We start from the raw sequence: 27730 nt of genomic DNA, 5'->3' as shown, positions 1-27730 counted from the left end.
GCAGGAGAGACCAAGAACATTGGCCCCGGATTCTGAGTCTCGGCATCCATGACTTCCTTTTTCGGCCCCGACCCATCGTCGTCTGATGACTGGGATTCTTGCCCTTTCCATCAATGAAGCTCTGTGCGACCACCCTACCTGCTAACTCAGCCCCTCTGGGAATGAATGCAACGACCTCAAATTAATTCATTAATCCAGCGAAGAAATACATGCATGTGTGCTTTTTACATGCCAAACACTGTGCTAAGGGGATAAAGGAACAATGACAGAACAAGACAGAAATGCATAGCGTTTGCCAAAGGGGAGACAGGACCAAAAAGGAAAATTAAACCGCACAGAGAGGTGTATAATCACAGCTGGTGGTAAGTGCTGGGAAAGCAAAAGTCAGGGCCTTCTGAGGGGCCTGCAGCCACAATCCGCAGACAGAGGGCCTGGGTCTGAAGGTGAGCACTCTGGATGTCAGCCACCGGCCTTTCTGGACTTTTCCACATGGCCCACCCTCAACGTCTCTCTCCGTTCCTGGGATCCTCCCACTTCTGAGCAACTCTTGCTGTAGGACCAGACCTCCTCCTAAAGCGTGTGGTGGGCCACCCCCCCCCCCAATGCTGCCTGTCACTGTCATACCCACTTCGCTCCATCAGACCACGCTGACCTCACCAGGGCTCAGTTGTAAGATTCTAGCACTTGGGCTCTTAGCAGTGGCCCCTGATATACAGGAAAATTCCATTATTTTTCAAAGATCAATTTTAAAAGCAAAACTAGTCCTAAATTTGTGGAAATGGATCAGATCTGCTCATGGAAAGGAGAGTCCTGAGGCCGCCCAGGGCTGGTGCTCAGTAGGTGCCTCCTTTCTACTCTCCCTTTAAGATGGCATGGGTGCTACGGACTGAGTATTCGTGTCCCCCCACCCCCACCCCAGGTTCATTGGTGGAAGCCCTAGCCTGCCAGTGTGATGGGCATTTGGAAATGCACCTCAGAAGGTGATTAGGATTGGAGGAGGCCTTGAGGGTGGAGGCCCTATAATGGGGTTGGTGCTCTTAGAAGAGAGCAGACCAGAGCATTGCCTCTCTCCCTGTCCCTCCCCCCAGCACCCTCCCCAGAAAAGCCCTCTGTCTGCAAACCAGGAAGTGGGCCCCTCCCAGACACTGAGTCTGCCAGCACCCTAATCTTGGGCTTCCCAGCCTCCAAAACTGTAAGAACTGCAAGAAATAAATGCCTGTTGTGTAAGCCACCCCATCAGTGGCATTCGGTTATGGCAGCCCGTGCTGCCTTGGACTAGAGCATGCTCAGAACACACTGCTGGAAGGGTCAGGAAACCCAGCCCTGGCTTGACCACGAACCCTGTCACCTGTGTCACCGTCCAGAGGTCACTGAAGAGCTTGATTTGCTTAGAATTGGGGTAAGGCTCGCTGTGGGGTAAGAGTGTCCATTGAGTACATTTATGGATTCTTTTCGGGAAGCTGAAAGTTTAGTGGTTTACTTTTAGGCCATATCAAAAAGTTGCTTCTCTGTTAAAGCTACCACTTCTAGATGTCATGTACACCCTGTATATTATCTGTGACAGCCCAGCATCTGCCATCTCTAAGCCATCCGCTCTGGTTCTTGGGTAATAGGCAGAGAAACCAGCTAGGAAGGAGTCGGGGCTCGACATGGAAGGGGGTGGGCACCAGAGTCGGGGCTTGATGTGGAAGGGGGTGGGCATCAGAGTCAGGGCTCGACCTGGAAGGAGGTGGGCACTGGAGTTGGGGCTCGATGTGGAAGGGGGTGGGCATAGGAGTTGGGGCTCGACATGGAAGGGGGTGGGCATCGGAGTTGGGGCTCAACGTGGAGGGGTGGGCATAGAAAGGGAGAGAGCGTGAGCGTATGTGACTGTAGCTGTGAATACATTCTTTCCTTGATCTTTTTTGCATTAAGAGAGCACTGTATGCAACTGCCATTAGTATTTAGTGAATGATAATCCCTGGTGAGCCACTTGGTAGGATCTCCAACCGAAATGATAAACAAGGTCGTCATGGTCCCAGCTTCCCACAGTGCACAGAAGCCTTCAGAGGCAACGCGGTGAAGCGTACACATACCACAGGTACCTGCAGCCTTCAAGGCAGAGTCCAGGAGTGGCACCCAACTCAGACACGGGAAACAGACAAGGCCCCGAGCCTAGAACAGTCTCGGTGGAGGCTGTTGCCATCGAGTTACGACCGTTTAATGGTAGCTGAATGCCAAGACAATGTGGCTTGGACGCTCTTCAACTGTGGAAAATTTAAGTTCCTCCCTCTCTCTCCCTCTCCCTTCCCTGAGCCCTCTTCTCTATGATAAATAATAATGTTCTTAAGTAACCCTAACAAGTCATCTGTCACTCTAGGGAGCCTCGTGCTTGCCCGTCAGATGAGTGGGGCTCAGCTGGTGTAGATTCCCTACCAGGAGCACTGGCCCATCTCTCATATGAAATGCAACCTGGTGGAGGTGACTTCACTTTGCCGATCGCAGACAGGCAGACACTAATCTCAGGACCACTTCCGACACGTAGGTATTTCGTTCTTCCAGTAATCAGCATATATACCAGGAGACCGAAGTCACTGTAGATCTCCTTTAAGTGAAGCATAATTATGGCAACATATTTTCATCTGGTTTTATGAAAAAAATATAGAATGCATTCTAAGATCAAATATAAGCGATTAGCCGCATTTTTAAAAGTATCTTTGCCATTGTTCATGGAGTAGAAGTGGTCTGGGTATTATCTGTGGTTTGTATTATCTGTGCTTTCTCTCCACTGGGACACAGAGTAATTGAAAGTTGAGCACAGACTTTATGACTATGTTTTTGAATTGACCAAATCATCTTACAGTTGCTTTGTAAAGCTTAATTAATGCTTCTTAAATGCTCTAAGATCTTATTAAAGGCACGGAAAGAAAGTTTTATTCTGAATTCTAAAATATTAGACTTCTGCATTATATCTACACAGAATATGAGATTTCTTTTATGTCAGAATCTGCTAAAGCAAAGTAGGAAAGGAAAGAATTGAGGAGATGATCCTGTCCAAAATAAAACATAAATGATGACATTTCCACTCCGCTCCTTTGTGCAACGCACTGCCTAGGAGAATCATCCCTAGCTTCAAAGCTCCTGTAATTTGCATCTTAGAATTCATAATGCCCAGGCTCATTGTGTGCCATGCTTACCAAAAGATGACCTCCAACATTCAATCAGAGAAGTTTCCTATGCAATTTACTCAAAGCCTGTAGGCATAAAGGAAGAAAAAAAAAGTAATACTAAAATACTCTTCCTGAATCCTTATGTACAGTTTCCACTCGAATGATAACTGTGAAATAAAGAGATTCCAATCTCTTTGTTAATAATCGTCTTTATAAACCAAAGAGATGCATATTCTTCAACAATAAATTAAATTGGCTGGATTTGATTATCAATTATGAAGGAGAAACTATTTAATTTTTTAAATTATTGGAAAAATAGATCATTCTTCCTACCAGGGATGGCTAAAAATCATAATAATAACAATCCCCTTTATTCATTCTATTCAGGATAAAAGTCTTTGTTGAGACGTTAGGCAACTATTTTGTTTTTGTCATATTCTTCTTTTGTATGTAAGGCATTCAACAGAATAATTGTTTAAAGAAATGACAAGAACATAATCTTCTGTAAAAAAAAAAAATCTTGGCTCACCACCATTTTGCTACATAGATATGTATGTAGTAAGGGCTTTTAAAAAGTTAATTAAAAGCTGAATTGCTAAAAGGGATTCAAAATCATGATGGTGATTCAGGAATATTAAATGGAAACATTTTCAAGAAAGAAAACAATTAGTGCCCAAAGGACCTCCACAGACCAAAATGCTCCTTGTTTGGAATAGCAGCCCCCTACCACTCACCAGCACCCTCATATCCTCTTGAAGACCCACCTAAGATGCCCCTTTTCCTGCATTTTATTTATTTATTATTTTGCAAACCTAGACAGAGTTAGTTACTTGCTAAATACAAAAAATATATTACTTTGCAAACCTAAACAGAGTTAGCTACTCGCTTCTGAGAGCAGGCCTTGGACTGAGATACCAAACACCAATAGAAAACAGTCTCTGGGGTGCCTGGGTGGCTCATGAGTTGAGCATCTGCCTTAGGCTCGGGTCATGACCCCACGTCCTGGAATCCACCCCCATGTCAGAGTTCCTGTTCATCAGGGAGTCTGCTCTCCCTCTGCCTCTGCCCCTCCCCTGCTCGTGTGCTCTCTCTCTCTCAAATAAATAAATAAAATCTTAAAAAAAGAAAAGAGTCTCTGTTCTGCCCCTGAAATGGGAGAGGAAACCATAATGAGATAAATTACAGTTGAACAAAGACACCGTCATTAGAATATGATCAGGTGGGCTCTTGGCAAGAACAGGGACATATATTTTATAAATCCTGATGTCTCCACAAAACTCTCCCCACACTTCTACCCCATCAGTTTATTTGTCTTCAGGTCAATCCCAAAAACATGCAGGTAGTTTTCCTCTATGGGCATCACCCTGGTCTGACCCAAGGGTAACCCTTGCCGTAATGTGTGCAGAGCCCAGCACCAGCCCAACAAACATATAATAGGAGCCGGACAGATTCCTGTTGAGGAAACAAGCCAACAACGAGTTACTGAATGAACCCATCTTGGCAAACAGAAGAGGGGCTTTGAAAGGTGTGATGCAAAACATACTTGTTTGGATTTAAGTGGGCATGGCTCAGGAAGCTGATGCCCACCTGATGCACGGAACCTGTGTTTCAGTCGGTCCTTCTCAATACTGTACCCCTAACTCATCAGTCACTTGGGAACATTTAACTTTTCGTGACTCCTTTATCTCAGTAACTGCAGAAAACATCAAAGCAAAGTGAAGAAACCAGGCAACAGTTTGTAGGAGACACTGTGGAAGAACTTTTACTGCTCTGAGAGATTTCGCCTGAAAAATGAGAATTTAAACATAAATTTTAATAGTTTTGGGAAATGTTTATAGCAGCTTTAGTCCTAATAGCTGAAAGCAAGAAACCACCCAAATATCCACCAACAGGATGGTGGACAAACAACTTGTAGTATCTTCATACCCAAATAAAAAGGAGTAAACTTCTGATATATGTAGCAAAGTGCATGAACCTCAAAAACACTGAGTGAAAGATGTCAACCACAAAGAAGTCCATAGTGCTTGACCGCATCTCCATGAGGTTCAAGAAAAGGCAAAACTAGGACCCTTGGGTGGCTCAGTGGTTGAGCGTCTGCCTTCAGCTTGAGGCCTGATCCCAAGGCCTGGGATCGAGTCCCATGTCAGGCTCCCTGCAGGGAACCTGCGTCTCCCTCTGCCTGTGTCTCTGTCTCTCTCTCTGTGTGTCTCTCATGAATAAATAAATAAAATCTTTCAAAAAAAAGAAAGAAAGAAAAGGCAAAACTAATCTCTCATGATACAGTAGTGGTCGCCTAGGAGGAACTGACTGGGAAAGAACAGAAGGGGACCTTCTGGGACGACGGAAGGGTTTTGCACCATATACTGAGGGGTGATTACATGGGTACATACAAGTATCAAAATTCACTGAACCAAACCCTTAAGACCAGCCCATTGTATATAAATTGTACCACAATAATAGGGGGAAAAATCTTAGGAACATTGCACATGTACTAATAACGGTTTCCTTTACAGCATTTTTATTTAAAATGTCATCTCAGAATTCTCACCTTTCTTTTGCAGAATTTTAAACAGGCTTCTTAAAATTTGTATCATTTTAGTGAATGATACAATACGCACAGATTCTGGGTGAAATGTTTAATGCAGGTGGGATGTGGCACTGAGCCAATGAGCGATAGAGCCTTTTGCCATATCAGATTCTATTCAGAAACTAGAGGGACTTGGTTTGATATGTTTCTTTTTTGTGAATTAGTTCAGACGGCAGCAGCGTCTGCTCCTTTCCAAGCACTCAGAGATTACAGGGACATCTGTGGGACCTTGCGTCCCTGCCCTGGCGATGGCGAGCCTTGGTGCTGACCTGTGCACACCCCTGGCCTGACCACCCGTAACCCAGCGCACATGTTTGTAAGGCAGCTGGTGCGGGTTAGGGCTTCAACCCACGGTGACTGGAGCTCGACTTCTCTCTCACTCGTTGTCTTTCACTGTATGGGAACGAGAGCCCGATCTTGGCCTCATGAGCGCTCTCTCCCATGCACCAGGTGAATCAGCCACTGGCCCATACCAGTAATAGACCAAAAACGGTTGATGGTGACATGTAGGTGCACCTAAGGTCCACTCTTCCTTCTGAGCCCTTGGTGAGAGAAAGCAAGCCCTCAAGCTCTCTAATGCCCAAGACCGCAGTCCGATTGACACCGCTGCCCTGCTCTTCCCTTCTATGCCCCAGAATAAATACACAAATAGGAGGTGTGACTTTTACTCCACACACAAGGTTTGATGACAAATGTCACTATACTTCATTTTGTTCCAAAATCAAAATACATCTGAACATAAGCCCTCCTCTTACCGGGCCTCCCCATGTTGTACAAAAGCCCCCAGGAGCCTACCCGGATCACATGACTTGGTCTTCAACCCAGACCAGCCACCACCCGTGCGCTCATTGTCCAAGCTCTCGCCATCCCGTAAGTTCAGACAGCTCTGTGAGTCCTGCCAAGTTTGGCACAGAACTCTGCCAAAGCCAGAAAGGCCAGGGCCTGATATTCGGCCTCTCCAGCTTCACCACATAGCCACTCTCTCCAAGATCTCTCCACCACGCTTCCAGGAAGCTGGGTGTGGATCCCCGCTACGTGAAGAACAAACTAAAGACCACCATTCTTTCCCAGTCTTCAAAAGTTGTGATAGGGATTGTGAAGGAAGAGGAGAGAAAAATAAGACAAAAGTGTGTGAATTAATATTGCAATTATATCAACACATGCACAGCATGTGGAACATGGAACACCACCTGTACCAGTGTCCAACCAATACAGCTGGTTTTGATTTGAAACTCTGCTACTGAGCAGCTGTGAGAACTCAGACTAGTTACCTGAATACAGAAAACCTCGCTTTCTTCCTCTACACAATGGGAATGCGCCTTACTTAGCCTGACTGTTCTACACGTCTGTTGAAAGAGCTACAGTAAACGGCAAGGACCTTGCACCATTTAGAGTCTGTTTTCTATCATTAACTCATGTATCTTCCACATAATCCTTAAAAGACTTGACAGTGTTTTACAACGAGCCAAGAATGCCACAGGGGCCATATGATGTCCCTTTCAAAGGAAGACCCAGTAATCATATCTTGATATATTTTTAAAAGTTTCTTCCATGCTCACTCCCAACCACATTATCTGCCACAGAATCCACATTCCATGAATTGTAAAGAACTTGATTCTTTTTATTTTCCCATCATCTTCCAGGCCCAATTCCAGCCTTCCATATGATGGCCCCATATTTGGGCAGCTATTGCTCTAATAATCGCTTTTTTCCCCATATCAGTTTTAGATGTAAAATGGACTACCAGAAAATACCTTCATCATCTTGTTTTAGGGCTACGTCACATCTCTTAGCATAATCTAGTCTGCAAGGAACTTAATCCCAGGAGAGATTAGCCTGGTCCACTGCACGGAGGACAACATGATGCTTGAATCTGATGAACAGCAGGTAGCATGTCCACTGGGCACCCAAGACGCATGCTCATCGGAGGGAAGAGGTGACAACCCATGAAGCTTAGGAGCCAGTCACCCAGATGAGGTGCCTAGGAACCCAATATTCTGGGTCCTGTTGGGATATTCCCTCCAAGGTGAAAGACGATTCCTTACACCTTGCACCAACTATAACCAAAAACAGTTCTCACCACTCGGTGGGCCTCCATACTTTGGAGGCAACATATAGCATATTCTCAGTGCGCTTCTCTGACCAGCTCAGTGTTAAGCCCATAGACAGCCGGAACGGAGCGACGACAAAGTAAAGGAAGGCTCGGCTAGTCCAGCGTGGAGACCGTACTAACCCAGTGTCAGCTAATATAGGCTACATGGCCCATCTCAGCAGATCCAGGAGCACCGGGTGTCACTGCAGTATACAGGGATGCCATAAGGAGCCCATGGCAACCCCTGGACCATGACCGCGTGCACACCCTGGGGGTTGAAAGGAAGTGGTGCCCTCTGCTCCAGATAACTATTCTCCTTTTGAAAAACTGCCCCTGCCTTTCTATTGGGCCTTAGAGAATGTGAACCTCGGGCCTGTGACTTGAGCTGCCTCTCACTGACTGGTCTTGGCTGATTCATCAGGCCACACAGCTCTGCACGCACAGCAACGCTTCTGCACCAAGTAGACGGGTGTGTGCAACGGCAGACTCAAGCAGGTCTCAGAGGGCAACGAAGCCATGTGTGCTGATGGCTCGGGCTCCTGGGACGCATTCTTCTGTTGCATATCCACCTTTCCTTCATCCAATGCGAGAGGTTTATGGAGCTATTCCTGTGAACAAATGACTGAGAAATGGTCTGGTTTACAGATGTTTCTTCCTTAATATACTGGCAAACTAGGAATGGAACATTTATAGCCACAAGCAGAAGTAGGCTAAAAAGCAAACCACAAAAAAAACACTATGGAAGAAAAATCCTCTCAGTGGGCAGGACGTCAAGCAATGCGTGTCGCCGTCTACTTTGGCTGGACTGAGACGTGGCCCAAGATGTTGATGCACCTACATTGCTTGATGGGCAATAACCAATGGTTTGGCTGGACCATGAGGGATTTGGAAAGAAAGGATCGGAAGATGGTCTGCCAAGCAGTGTGTAGGCGGACCTCTCAGACCGGCACCACGCATGGGGATATCTGTGTGAATTTTAATTATGTGAACGTCCACAAAGACGCCTGTTTCAGACAAAGGAGAGAAAGCCTGCCTGTCGGCTTCTGCCTCCAGCCACGCAGGTGCTTGGTCAATAGGTTTACGGCCACAGACATGGCAGCAGGAATGCAGGCTGCGTGGGTCCAACAACGTGGACTTCCCGTCACCAGCTGGTACGCGGCCACTGCCACCACTCGGTGCTCGAGCTGGCGAAGCAGCAGCCAAGGCTGGCTCCCATTCTGGCACCCCTGGTGGGGAAGGGTGATCTAAGTCAGCCAGCCCCATAACCGAGGGGCCACAAGAGTCTTCACTGGAATAGGTGGTTGTTCTGGAAAATGGCTGGTATTCTCTGCTCGCGATACTTCTGAGAAGGCCCGGCTGCGTTCTTAGGGGCTGCCTCATCCACCTTCAGGGGCCCCATACAAATTGCTTCAGGCTCAGCAACTTGTTTCACAGCAAAAAGAACAAAAGCAGAGCAATGGGCTCAAGCCCATGGAACTCATGGGGCTTTCCACCAACAGCTGGAAGCAGCCTGCTCGGCCTCCTAAAGACGCAGCCACGGTGCTAGCTGAGAGCATCCTCTGAGGTGGAGTCACTAGCCCACGGGATGCGGGACGTGCTTCCCACCAACCAGCAGCAGGTGTTCTTCCCCCATATTCCCGGATTCCCGGGGATCTGGGAAGAAAGACGTAAAAATGACCACAGTTCCTGACCCTGACGACCCACCTATGGGATTTTCCTCTTCCCATGAAGTGGGGTAAAGGGCACTTGTTAGGGAGCTTAGCTTCCCAAGGAAGGGTGACAACTGCTCCACTGAACTCGTGGTTGAGAAGGCCGGCTGGCGGGCTGGGGCTCCCCGCGTCGCTGCACCAGTGGATGCAGGAAGGTGTCGCCGCCCGGGCCGGAGCGGGGCTGTCTGCCGCCCTGGTGGCTGCCGCCCAGATGCCGGCGGGGATGCCCGGCCCCGCACAGAGACGCTCTCTGAGGCCCTGCTGGTAGCGCATCGCGTCGGACGGGAGAGGGTGCGAGGGTGAGGCGGGGAGGGAGGGGAGGGACACACTGGGAGGGGGACGCGGTCCGGAGGCCCCGCCGTACACACCCGCCCAGGCCGGGCCCCGGGGAGGAGGGGCAGGAGGCTGGGCCCCTGGGGCAGGAGGGGCAGGAGGGGCAGGAGGGGCAGGAGGCCGGGCCCCAAGCGCACCCAAGACGGGGCGTCCACTCACACTGCCGTCTGGGCCTCCCGCCAGCCCCATCCCACCAACCTCAACTTTTAAAGAGGTTCTGTTCTGCCCCTCCCCTACGTGGACTCGTGTCACTTGTCATACCAGCCCGGATAACTGTCAGGCTATAGAGAAAAGAGTGAGGAGAGGAAAGAAATGCAGCCATTCACAAATATTTTTAGATGCGAGAGGGGACGGGCCCCATCGGGAAGGTGACCTGCTGCCGGTTGTGAGGACAGTCCTTTTGGCCTTGAGAGCCGGGGGTGCTGGGGAAGGGTTCTGTGGCGTCTTGTCCGGCTGGTCTTTCTCGAAGCGCCTTGCCTCAGTCTTCTCTTGGATCCAAACCACAGGGCCAGGACACACGCTCCCACCGAGAGTGGGAATTTAAGAGCAGAGACGACGAAAGGGACCCGCGAAGCCAAACGGGAACATCACCTCCTCCGGCGGGACGGCGCTTCTCCTCTGGACGTTGCTGCTCAGGCCGGGGGGGCGGGGGGGGCTGTCCTGGCCCAGGGCCCCGGGTGGCGAGGCCGCGGTCGTCGGGAGGAAACGCCGGCGGGGCCCGAGAGCTCATCCCCGGGGCCGTGGCCGAGGGACGGCCGCTCGCGCCCCGGGGCCCGGCGGGGACCTGCACGGGGGAGGGCGGAGGGGGAGGCGGTCAGCCGGGCCGGGTGGCTCCCGGGCCTTCCCGCCTGTCCGAGCCGCCCCTCTCCCGGGACAGGACTGGCCCTCGTCCCCGCCCGAGAAATGTGGCGTCTGAGGGCCGGCGGCCGGGGCGCCGGGGGCCCAGCGGTGGAGCACCTGCCCCGGCCCAGGCCGTGACCCCGGGTCCCGGGATCGAGTCCCGCGTCGGGCTCCCCGCCCGGAGCCTGCCCCTCCCTCCGCCTGGGTCTCTGCCTCTCCCTGTCTCTGTCTCTCATGAATAAATAGATAAGATCTTTTAAAAAAATAAAAAGTATCGACCAGCAAAGGAAAACACCACAACCAAACCAGACTGCACGCGGCGCAGCGAGGACAGGGTGGTGAAGCGCCGCCGCCCCGGGAGCAAGAGTCACCCAGAGGCACGGGCTGTCGCTCCTTGTCTGCAGGTGCTCTGGGCCCCGCCCCCGCCGAGCGCGGCCCCCCACGTCCCCTGCTCTCAGGACGCGCCTCTGCTCACCGTCCGATCCCACTCCCGCCGGCACCTCCCTCACGCGCTCACCCGGCGCCACCGCCGACTGGGGGGCTGAGCCTCGGGCCGCCCCGCATCACGGCGCCGTCCTCTCGGCCCGTCCCTTCGTCCCCTTGCCCCACCTGCCGAAGCTAGTGCACAGGAGAAATGAAGAGAACGAGCTCCCTTATGCACCGTATGTTCAAAAAAGCAAAGCCCCAATGAAGTGGTGGCCACCCCGCCCCGCCCAGCACTGGAGGGAAGGCGACACGCGTGACGTGACGGGAGCCTCACGACGACGGCCGGGCCGCAGCACCGAAGCCACCAGTGCACCCGCCGCCGCCAGCAGTAGGACAAGGAGCTTCTGCACGCCTCCCGCTGCCAGCGCGTCGAGGACACAGCACCGCCTCCGAAATATTCTCGCCTAAAATTTGAACTTCAGTCTAGTCAAGGCTCCAGGCCTACCTCCAAGTTACGGCAAGCGCAGGGGAGACTTGTCAAATATCTTATTGGGATTAAAACCCGTAGTCTATAGTGTTCCCAGGGTAGCGAGGTTCTCAGAATAGAAATCGGGGGCCCTATTGAAAGAGTGTCCGTATTATTAAACCCCTTGAACTACCCTGAGGTAACTAAGTTATATCGACTCTAATTTTACATGATTCCTATTTTATGACTAACTCCGCATATATAAAGGCCACAAAGTCTGGGAAAATACAAAAATGGCATCAGCGTTCATATGGCAGGAGACTCAGGAGTTTATTCCTTTCCATGTTTGTGAGGATGTTATAAAGGACAAGAAGCTCAGTAGAACATTTTGGAATGACTTTTATCCGAAGTGAATTCAATTGATAAAACTTCAGTCACGGGGGTGGCTCGGTCCTCGCGCTCACAGAGGCGGTGCTTCATGATACCACGTGCACGACAGAATGAGGGACGAACCCATAATTTTCTTAATCAAATACTAAACAAATTATTAGGGAATGGAATTAAGTTTTGCTGTGAACTGTGTTGCTAAAGATCTAATTGCTGCGTGTACCACGTGCTGATAGCCCTGAAACACAAAAAAGGCCAAAAAACAAAGTAAACGAAAAGGATTTGGATTCAACAAACAACCTCCCAAATTGCATGTTCCCTGAGATTGTCATTGAGGCTGACACTTCAGTTCCATTTGTAAATCAGATTAAGCTTCTCCTCGAGAGTGCATTTGGTTTATTTTCAGCCTAATTATTAAATTTTCATGGTGGTTAGAAACTTGCTCACAAAAGGGCATTCCCTGGGAAAAGTCAACGTCCTATCATCAACCTCTAAAAACAAGCTCCAGAGACAGCTGGAGGAGCAGCAAACAGGCTTCGGTCCTCATTCAAACACCCCCGTGCCCCCAGTCAGCACGAAGACCACCGTGACTTCAGAGGGAGTGTGGCCTAATGCAGGTCAGCTGGACTGCACGCTAGCGAAGCGACAGGAATAATATTCAGCATCTAGGACTATTGATGCTCTCCCCGGATCCTGTTTTTTGCATCCTCAGAAATACAAAACTATCTTGAAAATTCTCATTTTTCAAATGACCAGGGTAGACTTGATAGGAAATGAGGCTTGCCTGGTGTGGCCTGACAGTTGTATGACACCACGTTCTTCATTCTTCTCCTCGTCAAAGAAATACACGCATCCAAGTGCTCATACAATCTAAATTAACACACCTAACTTCCACATAAGTTGCTGCACTGCTATTTTAGATGAATAGGTTTTAGCCTACGTTTTCCCATGTCTTTGACATTGGTCGAAACCACTGAAGAAAGACATGACATATGTAATACTGAAAGTAAAATTTGTAAAATTGAAAGTTTCAACTTGAGCCAAGTTTTGAAATACCATAAGACTCACATTAATAATAGTATCGTTTATTCATTTGATTCCAGTGAATTCAAGAGCTACATGATATATCAAAGAACTGAACAAACTGCCATTTTTTGAAGTATTTTTACAAGATTTTTGATACACGTTATGTTGGCATGAAACATGCAATTTTAGAAACTCAAAGAAAAGCAGACCATTTAGTCTATTCTTTTCTTTTTCTTTCTTATTTTTTTTACCGTAATAAAATCTCAAGTAGAGGTGGAGACAGTACCCTATATGATAGGACATCCTTGAGGGCTGAGGTTTTTGTTTCGTGCCAGTCTAAAATTTGTTAGAGAAAAATAAAATGGACACACAGACAAACTGCAGTGAATTAAAAGAAAAACCCCAGTGTTAATATCAATAAATTCTTTTAGAGTGGAATGATTGCATTCATTACCAAGTGGTCTACATTTAATTCCTGATCACAAAATTTGAGATAAATAGCCCTTTAGAATCGGGCACTAGCCTGTCTAGGAGGATTTCTCCAGAATCCATGGTTCTATCCATGCTCCTTCCTTCCTGAGCTCCAGTTCTGTGTTTCTACCTGCCACTGAGTCATCTCCATCTGGATTACCTACAACTCATGTACAAACCTGGAACTCATTTCCCTAACCACGTGTTCCCCTGAACCCCTAATTCCAGAAAATGGCATTGCCATCCAGTCATACAGTCATGAGGGATGGGAACTTTTCTCGCCACCCATGCTTAATTAGGCACCAAGTCCCATGAAACCCTACTCAAATTTGTATATAGATCTTATATTACCAATGGCTTTGTCCTATTCAGGCATCCTTTCTCCCTGAGAATAATATTTTAAAGGACTCTAAACGGACTTCTCTTTCTGGCCAACATGAAAGAAAAATAACTGAATTTATCCTCCCTCCTGAAACAACTGAACAAATAGATGAAACAATGGTTCACAAAACCTTGGTCATCAGGCCACCAAGGACACTGATTTGAGAAAAAGGAAACAAATAAGGTTAGCCCTGTAACGGCCCTAGCTTTGTGCCTAGACCAAGTTTCCAGGTTTGGCACAGGAAAGGGAAAATCAAGCAGAGCCTGAATGTCGCCCTGAGCTGGAGACAGAACCGTACGTGAGAAAGCCGAAGCATCGGGAATCCACAGGGCAGATTACCGGAGGGAAGAGAGCTGGGCATCGATAGAGTGACATGGGGACTTCGCTGAGTACTAATCCCTGCATGCAGGTATGGAAACTACCTGAGGCCAGTGACAATAAAAAAGAAAGAAAAGACAGATAGAAAGAAGAAAGAAAGAAAGAAAGAGAGAAAGAAAGAAAGAAAGAAAGAAAGAAAGAAAGAAAGAAAGAAAGAGAGAAAGAAAGAAAGGAACTGAAAATATTAAAGGGGACAATACCCTAACCTCACGTGGAATGAAAAAATTGCCTATTCCCATTAGTGAAACTAGAAAAACCACACCATTTGTGAGGACATCAGTTAGAGCACTTAAAAGGGGTTTGCCCCAGTAAAGGGGAAAAATGAGTCCTAGACTAAACATGGCTTTGGTTCTGCCTAACAAAGTTTTAAAGCCAGACACAAAAGGAGCTACTGTTTCCAAGAAATTTAGGCACAACCCAGAACGGAGCTCAAGCATATTTATAGGAATATAAAAATATCCAACAAGATAAAAATCACATGTCTAGCATCCAACCAAAATTTACAAGGCAAGAAGAGAAGCAGGAAAAAGTGACCCGTGATAACCAAAACAATGGATCAAAATCGACCCAAGATTCACATGATGATATACACAGATGATAATTTAGCAAACAAGGATATTAAAAACAGTTATTATAACTGTAGTCTATGTGTTCAAGAAACTATAGGAAAGATTAAATGTGTTAACTAGAGACATGGAATATATAAAGACTCCAGCTGAATCTCTAGAGATAGAAACTGAAATGTCTAAGATGAAAAATGTCCTGGATGGAACTGATGGCAGATTAGATATTGCAGAAGAAAACACTGATGAATTTGAATACGTAACAAAAGAAACTGCCCAAAATGAAACAAAGTGAGTTTTTTTTTTTAGATCCCCCCCCCAAAAAAAATATAGAGCTTCAGTGAGCTGTGGGACTCCTGCAAGAAGTCTAGTACGCCAGCAACGGGAATTCCCAAAGGAAGGGTGGAGGGGCAGAAAAATATTTGACGTAATACGGGCTACAGTTTTTCCTGATTTGATGAAAACTATTAACCCACAGACCCCGAAACTGAAAAGACCCATGAATAAAACTGCGTTATGGCACATTACAGTCACATTACTTAAAACCAGTGAGTATCAGAAAACCTTAAAAACGGCCCGCGACAACAGGCCTATCCACGCAGGACAACGGCAGCAGAAACAGCAGCTTTCCTGTGGACACGACGCTCGCAGGAGCCCCTGGCACCTGGTCCTTAGAGGCCGCAGAGAAAGGACAACCTGGGCCCCTTCCGCGCCAAAGTGCCTTTCAGAAAACGAAGGCAAGTGGGGACTTCTTCAGACTCGAGACAAAGCTTTGAGTCTCCCACGGGCGGACGAGCCACACCTCGACTCCAGGCAAGTCCCGTAGCAAGAGAACAGGAGGCTCTAGGGAAACAGCAGGCACGCGCTCCAGAGGGAAACCACCAAGGATAAAGGCATTTTGGTCACATTTTTAAACCATCTTTAGAAGATAACTGGTTGCCGGGGGGGGGGGGGGGGGGGGGGGGGGGGAGGTTCAGGTCATGACCCCTAGCATTTGGGCCCAACCCCGCGGGCCCTGCCCACCCACCGCACCTGCTCGCTCTCACATAGTCCAATAAAATCTTAAAGAAAGAAAACTCTGATTGTTTATGGCAAAAATAATATTTCATATATCATATTAATTATGTTTTATGTACGCTACTGATTATAATACTCATAGGGTACTCCCGCGTACGCTGTGGGCCGACCGCGGCTCCGCGATGTGCGGCACCGAGCACGACGCCCGGCGGGGGGCTGCAGAGTCCCGGGGTGGCGTAGCACTGCTTGGAGGGGTGACAATGTCACCCCCGATGCCACCCCTGATGCCACCCCTGAGGCCACCCGATGCCACCCCGATGCTACCCCCGAGACCACCCCTGATGCCACCACTGATGCCACCCACAATGCCACCCCCGATGCCCTCCCCAATCCTGCCCCTGCCCCGCCCCCACTCCCATGCCCCCACCATCCCACCCCCAAACCGCCCCCAGCCCATCCCGCCCCCTCCCCCACCTCCTCCCTTGCCTCCACTCCTCCATCCCCACCCCCTCCCCTGCCCCCCCGACCCCTGCCCTGCAAAGCCTCCTTTCTTGGGCTCCATGGAGCCTAAGGACAGAACCACCAAGGGCCCCCACGGCCTCCGACCTGGGGCCAGGCTCTGCATGCTCTTCCCCCGCGAACCCCATCAGGCTGCCGAGAAGAGCACGGGGGAGGCACATGCAAACCACCACCTGTTAAAGCACAAGAAAAGAGTGAACAAACTCAGAAAAGCATCATGTGTGCAGCTTGACAAACCCGACCATAAATCCTTTTCTTTTTTTTACCCCAGATGAAAACCTGTGTTAGGTATTTGATCTGATATTTCCACTCGTGCTCCTTAGTGTTTGTTTTCCTCAATCCATATTGGCCTTTTCTTTTTGGGGGGAGGGGGTCCATGACACACAAAGACAACCCAGGCAATGAACTTCGGATATGCTGAATCGAAATGAAAACAACTTACCAGTTTCAGCGAATAAAAACACCAACCACACCCCGCCTGTCCTGCCAAATCAGCTACAGGCTGAGGGAATATAGAATTCTTTCGAAGACAGCTCTTTCTCCCTTTTTTCTTTTTTTTTTCTAACAGTGCAAAGATGTCATAATAAGTTCTGGTATAATGGCCTTCCTTACAGTATCTTGAAATCAAATGCCCCATTTTCAATCTCTGTTTCAGGTTTGAAATAATTATGCTACTAAGTAGTAAAGAAAACAGAACTATAAGGGACACCCTCCCAAATAATGTGAGGGATTTATTTCAATATAACATGAGTCCCTCTATATGTTGGCAAATCGAATTCCAATAAAATATATATATATATAATAAAAATAAATAACTAAATAATACAAGTCCCCAAAACAAGAACAGCCAAAATGTACTGCAGAACCGGCCTCTAAATTTCAGTAGAAACTGGAGCGGTGGGAATCGTGCTTCCAGGGTGAGCATGTGAGTGTTGGCTGGAGGGGACCATTCAGGAACACAGACACTGCTCAGACGGCAGCAGGGCCACGCGTGTGGACAGCGAAGCTGCCGTGCTCCAAGGGCAAGAGCAGTCGTGGGCTCTGACCAGCACCGACGCTTCATCTCCAGCCAATACTTACAACTGGGTGGCCCCGGGCTTGGTGTCCTACGACTCCATTCCCATTCGTGTGGCCGCCAGTGAGGTCCAGTGATAGGGAGCAGGAAATAGTGCGTAGGTTCCTTAGTTGAGCGGGCTAAATGATTGTCAAAGCAATACTACCCAACTTCTTAAACTAAAATTAAAAATCATAATCACCCTATAAAGGGTTTCTTTTAAAACCCTTCAATCCAAGATTGCTTCTACCCTAACCAAAATTATTTTGAAAGCATGAATAAAGTGGAATGCAAAATCAGTGATGTCAGTGAGATTTCGATTCGACTTTCCAGAATGTGTTAGGGTATGAAACCTAGTCCTGTGCACCAATTGCCTTGTTAAAATATGCGTATTTTAGAGGGAAAATTTTTAAAATTCAGTCACGTTGAATAAATAAAATATTAGTATTCAAAATAAAACCGCTAAGTGAACAATAACTCACTTGGTTTGCATGAATCAGGCTTCTCTATTATTATAAATAAGGTTTATTACTCAAGTCTTTGTGGTCAAAGCTTTCCTAGATCTCCTCCTTTTAGTCAGTAGAGAACATATTTCTCATGCCTATGTTTTGAAAAGAATCTTAAAAACAGGGCAAATCTCTTGATATCCAAAAGGAACCATAAAAAGTATTGAAGTATGATTGAGACTGTTAACTCTTTAATGCAAGGATTGCTTGGATGTCCTACCAATATTTAAGAAAACATAGAGCTATAAGAGAAACGTAGTCACCTGTCTTCAGGTAGGTGAATGTCTAAACCTATTACCTCCCAGTGGAGAGAAATGGACTACAGAAGAGGCTAAAAACATCCTTCAAAGGCTAAGTATTTTTTTTTTTTTTTTTTTTTTTTTTTTTTTACCAGATGAAGAACAGGGGAAATGGGAATGCTTGGAAAAACTCTCTGGCTTAATCAGAAGGTCAGCCACCCGACCCTGCTAGGTCCCATTCCAAAGAACTCTAGTCTAACCATCCTTACAACCGTCTCTACAAATAAAAGCTCAATAACAGTGACGGTAAAAAACGAACAATGACAGTATCTTATAGGAAATGCCACTTTGCTGTTTACAAAGCCCTTTCCTTTAATTACCTTATTTGATCCTCACAAGAGCTCCATGAAATAATCATGGTTGATATGCTCATCCCATTTTACAGCTGACAAAAATGAGGATCAAAGAGAGGAGATGCTTTCCCCAGTTTCAGCTGAACATGCTAGAGCTACGCACTAGAATTTAAGGTTATCTGATGCTCAGTTTGGTGCTTTTTCCCTCTACCAGACAGTCCCCCTGTGCCATAATGAGATGATGGTCCGTCAATTTAAAACAAACAAACAAAAATTGCTCTGACTTAAGTACAGGTCAATTTCTTCATTTAGTTCCCTCTCATATCATTCCAACTCCTGGGTTAAGACCTCTCAAAACATATGAAAGGAAACAAAAGAAACTTCTCTTAACACATAAAATTTGAGCAAAATATAGATTTAAGAACACTTTTAGGCAACCAAGCAAGGAACAGGGTATAACCTGATGCCATCTTTCAAAATTGAATGGGTAGGGAAAGAAAGAGACAATTCTGAGAGAAAAAAGAAAAAGCTGGTCTAACTCAGTTATTAACCCTAAGTTCAGACCTTCAAAGTTATATGAGCTTCATAAAATAAACAAAAGAAAAAGTACTCAGCTTCAAACCCTTCTTCAAGAGAAGATGACATTGGATTTAGTGAAATCAAGTTAAGAAGTCTTCCACGCTGTGAGAGAGGCAATCTTGGACAGAACTGACCAAGCAAGAACAGGATGAAAATAAATGCCATGAGAACTCTGAAAACATAACACAGAGGAAGAAGGAAGAATGGGAGGGAGGGAGGGAAAAAAAGGCCAAAAATAAAAACCTAGAAGGAAAGCATTAACATTTGCTTCATGCCATAGCATGAATTAAGGAATTCAATAAAGTCTGAGCACAAAGATGATGAGACAGTAGAATTAGAGTCAAAGAAAGACTTGACCAAAACATGATCATCGTAATTGGTAAACTAGAGATGGCAAGGGAGACTAGACACCTGTGAATATGAAATTGTAAAAGTCAAACTACGGATTCAAGTAGAATAACACCAATAAATATAGTGGAAAAATACTAACATCTCAGAAAATGGTAATTGGTGCCTACAAATGAAGCAGAAGGTGCAATGAAAGATAGAGTAGCAAAAAAAAAAAACAAAAACCCCCATACACATACCCCAAGTGAAGGAAAAACTGGACATGCAAATCAGTTCCGAGAAAATTTGAGACAGAAGGCTCAGTACAGACATTACCTGGGTCAGCTACCGAACTTCAAAGACAGAGAAAGAATGCCGTAGATCTCCAGAAAAGTGCATTTCCGGTGTGATGGGTAGTTTTATGTGTCAACTGGACTGGATCATGGTGTGTGTCTACATATTTGGGTAAACACTACTCTGGTTGTGTCTGTGAGGTGTTTCTGGATATGATTCACGGCTAAATCAGTAGACTGCCTTCTCCAGGGTGGTGGCTCTCACCCAGGCAGCTGAAGACCCAAGCAGAATAAAAAGGCTGAGGGAGAGGGAACTCCTCCGGCCCCACCACTGAGCTGAAATGTTCATCTTTCCCAGCATGCGGACTTGGACCGAAACACTGTCTCTTGTTGGGTTTCAGGCTAGACCTGACGCCATCAGCTCCCTGACTTCTCAGGCCTGCAGTCTCAGACTAGAACCACACATCAGCTGTCGTGGGTCTCCAGCTTGCCGACTCAGATCCTGAGACCTCTCAGACTCCACGATCACAGAAGCCGATCCCTTATAATAAACCTCTATAGAAATATCCTGCATGTGGGATGGATACACACACACACACACACACACACACACACACACAATTGGTTCTGTTTTTCTGAAAACCCTGATATACCTACAAAGGTGAAAAATATCAGATTGACCTCATCTCATACGTCTTCACAATAACATGCAATAGCAGAAGATGGGGGAAATAGACACGAAATTCCAGTGAAAAGTGTTCAGGAGCGTTGATTCAGTCACAATACCTTTCTGTATAAAAACAACAGACTTGGGATCCCTGGGTGGTGCAGCGGTTTAGCGCCTGCCTTTGGCTCAGGGCTCGATCCTGGAGACCCGGGATCGAATTCCACGTCGGGCTCCCAGTGCACGGAGCCTGCTTCTCCCTCTGCCTATGTCTCTGCATCTCTCTCTCTCTGTGACTATCGTAAATAAATAAAAATAAAAAAAAAATAAAGTTCATAAAAAAAACAACAACAACAGACTTGTCTCAAACATGAAAGAACCAGAAAATATGGTGATGTGCTTCTTTGGAAAAAATATCTGACAATAAAATCCAAACAGATAAAAGATGAATCAAAGTAAAGATCAAAGAAATCATGGTATGAAGACTGGTGTGGAACAACACTTCTGGTTTTTTTTAAGATTTTATTTATTCTTGAGAGATACAGAGAGAGACAACACTTCTGTTTAAACAAAGAAGTCATACTAAAACAATGGAATTATAATTACAGAATATAAACATTATTAATCTGGATGATTTGAAAATAATAATACGATAGCATTTGAGAGATGGGCACAGGGGAGATGAAAGAGTAACACACTGTTAACATTCTTTTATTCCATCTAAAATCGGCGGTGGAAACTTTTCAACATTCTTCACAACCTCTTATCATAATAGAAGGATATTCAAAAAATACCCTTCACGAAGAAGAATTTACTTGAGGCTCAACAAACTCCTGTAGTTGGGTTTTATTTGATTTTTCATCTATTAAATTCAAAGTTTCTCACTAAGAAATAATGCCTATATCATGACACCATCTTGATTTTTTTAATTGAAATTCAATTAATTAATATACAGTGTATTATTGGTTTCAGAGGCAGAGCTCAGTGACTCATCAGTCCTGTATCACACCCAGTGCTCATTACATCATGTGTCCTCCTTCATGTCCATCCCCCAGGTACCCCTTCCCCACTCCCCTGCCCTCCAGGGGCCTTCAGTTTGTTTCCTATGGTTAAGAATCTGTTATGGTTTGTCTCCCTCTCTGATTTCATCTTATTTTTTCCTCCCTTCCCCATGCTCCTCTGTTTTGTTTCTTAAATTCCACATATGAGTGAGATCATATGATAGTTGTCTTTCTCTAATTGACTGATTTCACTCAGCATAATATCCTCTAGTTCCATCCATGTTGATACAAATGGCAAGATTTCATTTTTTTAATATCTGAGTAGTATTGCATTGTGTGTGTGTGTATATATATATATCAGATTGACCTCATCTCATACGTCTTCACAATAATACACACACACACACACACACACACACACACCCCACATCTTTTTTATCCATTCGTCTTCATGACACCATTGCTATACAGAGTGCATCTGTGTGATTGCAAGTATAGAAAGATGCATGTCCATCCGGAGCTACTGTGGCCACTTCTGGGCAATGGATTATGGGTGATTCACTTTCACTTTCCATGTTTTTCTTTTCTAAATAGTCTGAATTACTTTTAAAACAGTCAAGCAGTTTCTTTCTAAGTGAAAATATTAGAAGCTAATATGCCAAAGTCTTAACCATAATTATCTATTTTTTAAAATAAATTTTTAATTTCTAACAATATCAAGTCACTCCCTACTGTCTTGCTTTCAAAAATTTGACACAGTCTTCAAAAAAGGAAGACCCCAAATTTTCTCATGTACCTTTCCCTGTACTCTGTCTCCATGGAAAGAGCCAGAGAATCTTTAGAAGGAAGAAAATTAGATCTATTATCCCTTTCCACTTGAAACATGCTGACTTTAAGCCCTGCATTGTACCTGCACAAGAAATAAGTAAAAATGACCCAGATGGTGCCTTAAATAGAGTAGAATTTGTGTAAGTGTGGACAGGAGGTAGACCTAGCTTTCTATGTAGACTCCTTCATTTTCTAGGTATGTGACTTGGGCAAGTTCTTCTTTCTGATTCTCAGGCTACCATTGAACATGGTACGTGATGGGAAGCATTAAACACACATGTGTAGTAGGTCCTCAGTGAATAGTCGTTATTATTACTTTCAAGGTAATTAATTATTTCATTTCATTGACAGGAGGAACTAGAGGAAGGAGCAACGGGGGGACACTCTAGAAAGACAGCTGTTCCCACTCATGACACCTATGAAGCAGTGATTCGCGTCTGTGGTGGAGGAGGAGGGCCCTCCCAGGGAAGGTGAGCATGCCCGTTGCAACAAGGAAAAGTAGCAGAAGAGCCGCTTTCCTCCTCGGCATCACTCGGCCCAACCCGAACTCAAATCAAAAGGGGGCCTTGGCTCCTTCTTTCCTCTCAGGGGTCAGCTTCGTAGCATATGTCTGGATAGAATATATCATTTACCGAGTGGTAAAGGCAGTCAGGTTGCCTGCCCTCTCAGGAGCCAAGTTGGTGAGTTAGTGCCGAGCCCTCCCAGCCCTCCCTGAAGCCTGGCCCTCCAGGTGTGGCTCTGCTTACATCACCCGCCCAGTGACGCTTTCCGGGCCAGCTCTCGGAGGGCACGTACTCCTCCTCGGCCTGCCTCCTTGTAGGAGGCCGTTTATAGGGCACACAGCTGTCCAAAGAGGAATAAATCCTTAATAAAATCGGCGTATTCCTTAGGCTTGGCCGTTGTGAGAGAAGAATAAACACACACTTTGTGGAGATTAAAGATAAGAAAATACTGCTTTCTGGCTCCAGGTCCAAGTCCAATCTTTTATGCTCCCGGGGTCCATGTGACTCCTAAGCGCCGAGTTGACCAGGTGTAGGGGCGTTCTCTCCAGCTCTGGGCCTAATCCTGTGTCAGCCGAGAGCACAAACCCTCTCTCCCACAGGCGCTGACAAGATGTATTCATATCAGGGTCATAACTACCAGCACCATTTCCCCCACTTCAACCTAAAATTTTATTTTCTGTGACTACGAGACAATGTATGAACAAGGTACAAAAGTTCTTTGTATCACTGCCTTGGGTGCCCTGAAAAAACTTTGAACTCTCAGCTCTGTGTTGAAACCGGTGTGGGCCAGGCCTCGGGCCTGAGCACGGAAGACCAGGAAATAGTTCCACAGGCATGTGCTTGCATGTCATGCACCGCACTCATCTCTCCCCGGAATGGGGGGCTCTTTGGTCACTCCTTCATTCCTCTCTAAGTTGGACAATGCCTGGGGTCCCTAAGTGTCCAGCGAATCAAGGAATCGAGGGATTAATATGGAGATAATCACAACTTTCCAAAAGGATTCCTTATTCCCAGGCTTTTCCTTCTGAAGCACTCAGTGTTGCACTGCCAGCTCCCCCTCCTCCAAGTATTTCTCTCCCTCTTTCAGAAAAGGCCTACCTCCTTGGGCCGCCAATCCAGGTCACACAAACCTCTCCCAGCATCATAGTCTATAATTCCCCTCCAACCTCCTTGTACCTACTACCCTGGCCCACTCCCTGCCATCCCTGTGTGCCCTACATGCGCCCAGCCCAAGCTGTTCTACTAACTGGAACCCCTTTTTGCCCCCAACCCCACACACCTGCTGAGTTTTAAGACCTGGCAGAAAGAGGTCCTCCGCAAGTAATGAATAGTCACTGGTGTTTGTGAAATTAATGTCTTCTCTCTTTTATACTCTGAGTAGAAGGCTATGTGGGGCAACAGCCTCCACTATGGAAGGAGAGCTCTGAGTGGGCAACCTCTGTGTCAAGTTTGGTTGTAGGAATAGCTCCTGTGCTAATTAGGGTTCTCCACATACACAGGCCCGATGGGATGTGTGCACGTCCGTGTGCGTATGGAGAGAAGAGATCTGTTTTAAGGACGTGGCTCATGCAGTTGTGGAGGCTTGGTAAATGCGAACCTGTAGGACAGGCCGAAGACCCAGGGAGCAGTCCAAAGGCTGGCTGCCCGTCCAGTTTCTTCTCGCTCACAGGAGGCTGGTCTTTGTTCTCTCCAGGCTTTCAAACAATTGGATGAGGCCCACCCACATTATGGAGGGGGATCTGCTTTACTCAACGTCCACCGATTTAAATGTTCACCTCATTCAAAAACGCCTTCACGGAAACATCCAGAATGAGGTCTTACCAAGCAACTGGGCACTATGGCCCAGCCAAGTTGATACGTAAAATCAGCCATCACAGCTTCCAAACACCGAATACAGCTTCCTCCCATTAGCGTAATTACCAACCACGAAAGGGGGGGTTCTCCTGGCCCTTGGAATTTTCTCACCGTTATTCCAGAGCACTACCAAGCTAACCCCATGGATATTAGGCTCCTCCCATAAAGAATGGACACAGAATGTCAGAGGGTTTGGATGGGGGGTGGAGGTGAGGGTGGAAGTTCCCTCCAGCACAACTGAAATCTGCCCCTGCTTCAGAGAGATCAGAGAAATAAAAGGAAGTGATTACAACAAACTGCACCAGCACCATGCTAAGCTCCCAAAGAACAGACCTCTGATGCCAGCCTCGTACGCTCCGTCACAGCTATCTAGGCCTGGTCGCACCTGACCCCTGCCTGGGAACCAGACAATTCTCACCAAACAATTCCTCTTTTTAGTTCCTAGAATTGTGGTCCCCTCCCCCTTGGAAGAAGGTTGAAACATCTGCAGATAGACCTTCCTAGGAAGACTAAGCACTTGGAGTTTCAACTCCAGCCAGAACCTTCATCCTTGTCTCATCGGACACTTGTCATATAAGGAAATAGTAATTTTCTCATAGTCCTTTTCTAACCAGTTTTACCCTTAAACTAGGAGCTCAAGAACAAACCCCCACCATGTTGATCCCAGGCTTGAATACACAGACCATTCAGAAAAGGCCTACCTCCTTGGGGAGGCATGAGGTGGGGAAGATGTGGCCTCCTTGGAGGTAATGACCTGTGCAGTTTCCGCAATATCCAGCCATTCTCCTGGGGAAGCCGAGCATAACTTCAGTTTCTATGGACTTGAGGGTTGTGCTGATAGGCCACCAGTGCACGGTACAGAGTACGAGCCTATGGGATTTTCGGCCTAGAGCATCCTCCCCAGGAATTGGTCCCCTCCCTACCTTTATTCCCACAACTCCATAATACATTTTTGCCACAGGAGCCACCATATGCCCATATGAGGGCCCAGCTCCCGAGCAAGTGCTCACTCACTCACAGGCTTCTTGGGGGCCTGTGGTCTTGAAATGAAGTACAAGTTGAATAATCTCTTTCCTGTAGGTCCACACTTCGCTATAAAACTCAGGTGCAGGATCCCTGGGTGGCGCAGAGGTTTGGCGCGTGCCTTTGGCCCAGGGTGTGATCCTGGAGACCCGGGATCGAATCCCACATCGGGCTCCCAGTGCATGGAGCCTGCTTCTCCCTCTGCCTGTGTCTCTGCCTCCCTCTCTCTCTCTCTTTGTGTGACTATCATAAATAAAAAATAAATAAATAAATAAAATTAAAAAAAAAAAAACTCAGGTGCTTCTGGCAAGTACGTGTCCCGCCACGTGGAGAAAGCTAGTCTGAAATGAGAGAGAATGCAGCCAACATCTAGAGAAGAGCCCTGGCCAACTGCTAGCGCCTGGCTGGAAGTACCCATAACCCACCTATACGTTGGCTCTCCCAATGTATGGATTCTTCAATGCTTTCTAGAAGTCTATGGAAGGAAAAAAAAAAACAATAACAACAACAAAAAATCACATCAGTACTCTCCCACTCAATCACCTTTCTTACATAAGACAGTTTTGGGTTTCTCACATTCATGATCAAACGGTCCTGAACATCCTATAATGTGGAACTCTCCAAGGCCACATTGTGTCCTGGTAACAGCAGCACCCGATCCAGGAAGAATTAAACGACATGATTAATGTGGAAGTCCTGCATCATCTGTAAAACTTGATGCACGAAGGTGATTCTTCTGAAGTCCTCGTAGTCCATTAACTGGGAACTAAAATTTCTGCTTAAAGACCAGAGAGTTGGTCACGTGTCACGATTTCCTTTTTTGTACTTTTCGTAATATAATATCACCTTTTGTGATCTTAAGGTTTACCTAATACGAAGTCGTCTTTAGATTAGTGGAACTTTGGATATGAAAGCAATGGATGTCCTTTCAGCACAATAAGAGGGTTTGTGAAATGGCCTAAACGTCTCTCAATAATCTATAATACCTGGGTGCTTAGGGGTCCGGGAGGTCTGCAAGACATCCTGGTGCTAGTTTAAATGTTTCTAGACTTCTAAATACAATTTTTACGTGTGCACCATATGTTTATTTATACAAGTTAATTATAACATCTTATTTCTTTCCTCTTATTTCTTTGCTTTGGGCTAAAATTATATCCATTCAGTCTGGGTCTCTGACAGGGGGAGCCGGATGTAGGTCCATGGGGTCTCCTCAAACTGCAGGAGGCACAGACCAAGTACTCCAAGGGGCCTCCCTGAAGCCCTGCTCACTGATCACGGGTGAGGGAAAGTGTGCCGATGGTCCGCTGCTAGCGTTCTCTGCCCACCCCATGGGTGAGAGGTGCCAACAGCATACTAATGACTCTCCTAAAAAAAAAAAAAAAAAAAAAAAAAGGCCTTCCAGCTCCATCCGTCCTTGGCCTCTTTGACTTTGTTTTGTCTTCCAAATCGGGTGAAGGATAAAGTTTGCAAAACTAGTGCTCCTTCTCTATGGCCATCTGGTTCCTCCAACAACACTGCAATTTCACGTTTATAACAGTTGAGCTAAGATACTATTGAAATGAGCTCAGAAATTTGAAAACAGGAGTTAGGAATGGTCAAAGGTCAGCCTCTGCCTCCCTGCCGTCTGTCAGGCATTTACAGGGCCTTGGAAACGCCCGCATGAAGCCATCCCAGTGACAAACACCGGCCTCTCAATCCCCTTAGAAAAGAGGAACCTGAAGCCTAGATGAGTTAAGAAGTTCCTAAGATCACACAACTGGGGGCAACAAAATAACAACGAAAGCACCGTCCCTGGGGCGCCTGGGTGACTCACTGGGTTGAGCATCAGACTCTTGATTTCAACTCAAGTCATGATTTCAGGGTCATGAGATTGAGCCCCAGGTCGGCCTGCACACTCAGTGGACTCTGCTTAAGATTCTCTCCCTCCCTCTGCCCCTCTCCTCACTCATGCTCTCACTCTCTAAATTAAATTAAATAAAAAATCACAGTCCCTTGATGCCCGTCTGGCACACTCATCACCACAGGGCCTTGGCTGGCTCCTGTGGCTCTCAGAAAAGGGTAGGAAGCTTGCCCGGGTTGGGTAGGCCCGCTGGCTCTAGAGTCAGAAGCCTGGCCTCCCCTCCTGACTCCTCACGCCCCCTGCGTGATCCCGGGCCAATCT

At 46.7% G+C, this 27730-nt stretch overlaps 2 long non-coding RNA genes across 3 annotated transcripts; one reads left to right on the top strand and one right to left on the bottom strand.

Annotated features, from left to right (window-relative positions):
* The first annotated feature begins 325 nt into the window (after positions 1-325).
* Positions 326-25778, top strand: LOC111093850. Of its 2 annotated transcripts, none has more exons than XR_005384038.1 (3): positions 326-1399; positions 22541-22659; positions 24192-25778. It is a non-coding gene; the product is annotated as an uncharacterized LOC111093850 (long non-coding RNA). The 2 variants fall into 2 exon arrangements; XR_005384037.1 differs by lacking the exon at positions 326-1399 and adding an exon at positions 1738-2520.
* LOC111093852 lies at positions 1111-4931 on the bottom strand. The gene is made up of 3 exons (XR_005384036.1): positions 4737-4931; positions 3177-3233; positions 1111-2584 (listed from the first exon to the last, which is right to left on the bottom strand). It is a non-coding gene; the product is annotated as an uncharacterized LOC111093852 (long non-coding RNA).
* Positions 25779-27730: the final 1952 nt, after the last annotated feature.

The sequence above is a fragment of the Canis lupus genome, chromosome 34 (assembly GCF_011100685.1).
Source record: "Canis lupus familiaris isolate Mischka breed German Shepherd chromosome 34, alternate assembly UU_Cfam_GSD_1.0, whole genome shotgun sequence".
NCBI lineage: Eukaryota > Metazoa > Chordata > Mammalia > Carnivora > Canidae > Canis > Canis lupus.
The sequence above is the reverse complement of the archived record's forward strand: the minus strand, read 5'-3'. Positions and strand labels throughout refer to the sequence as shown.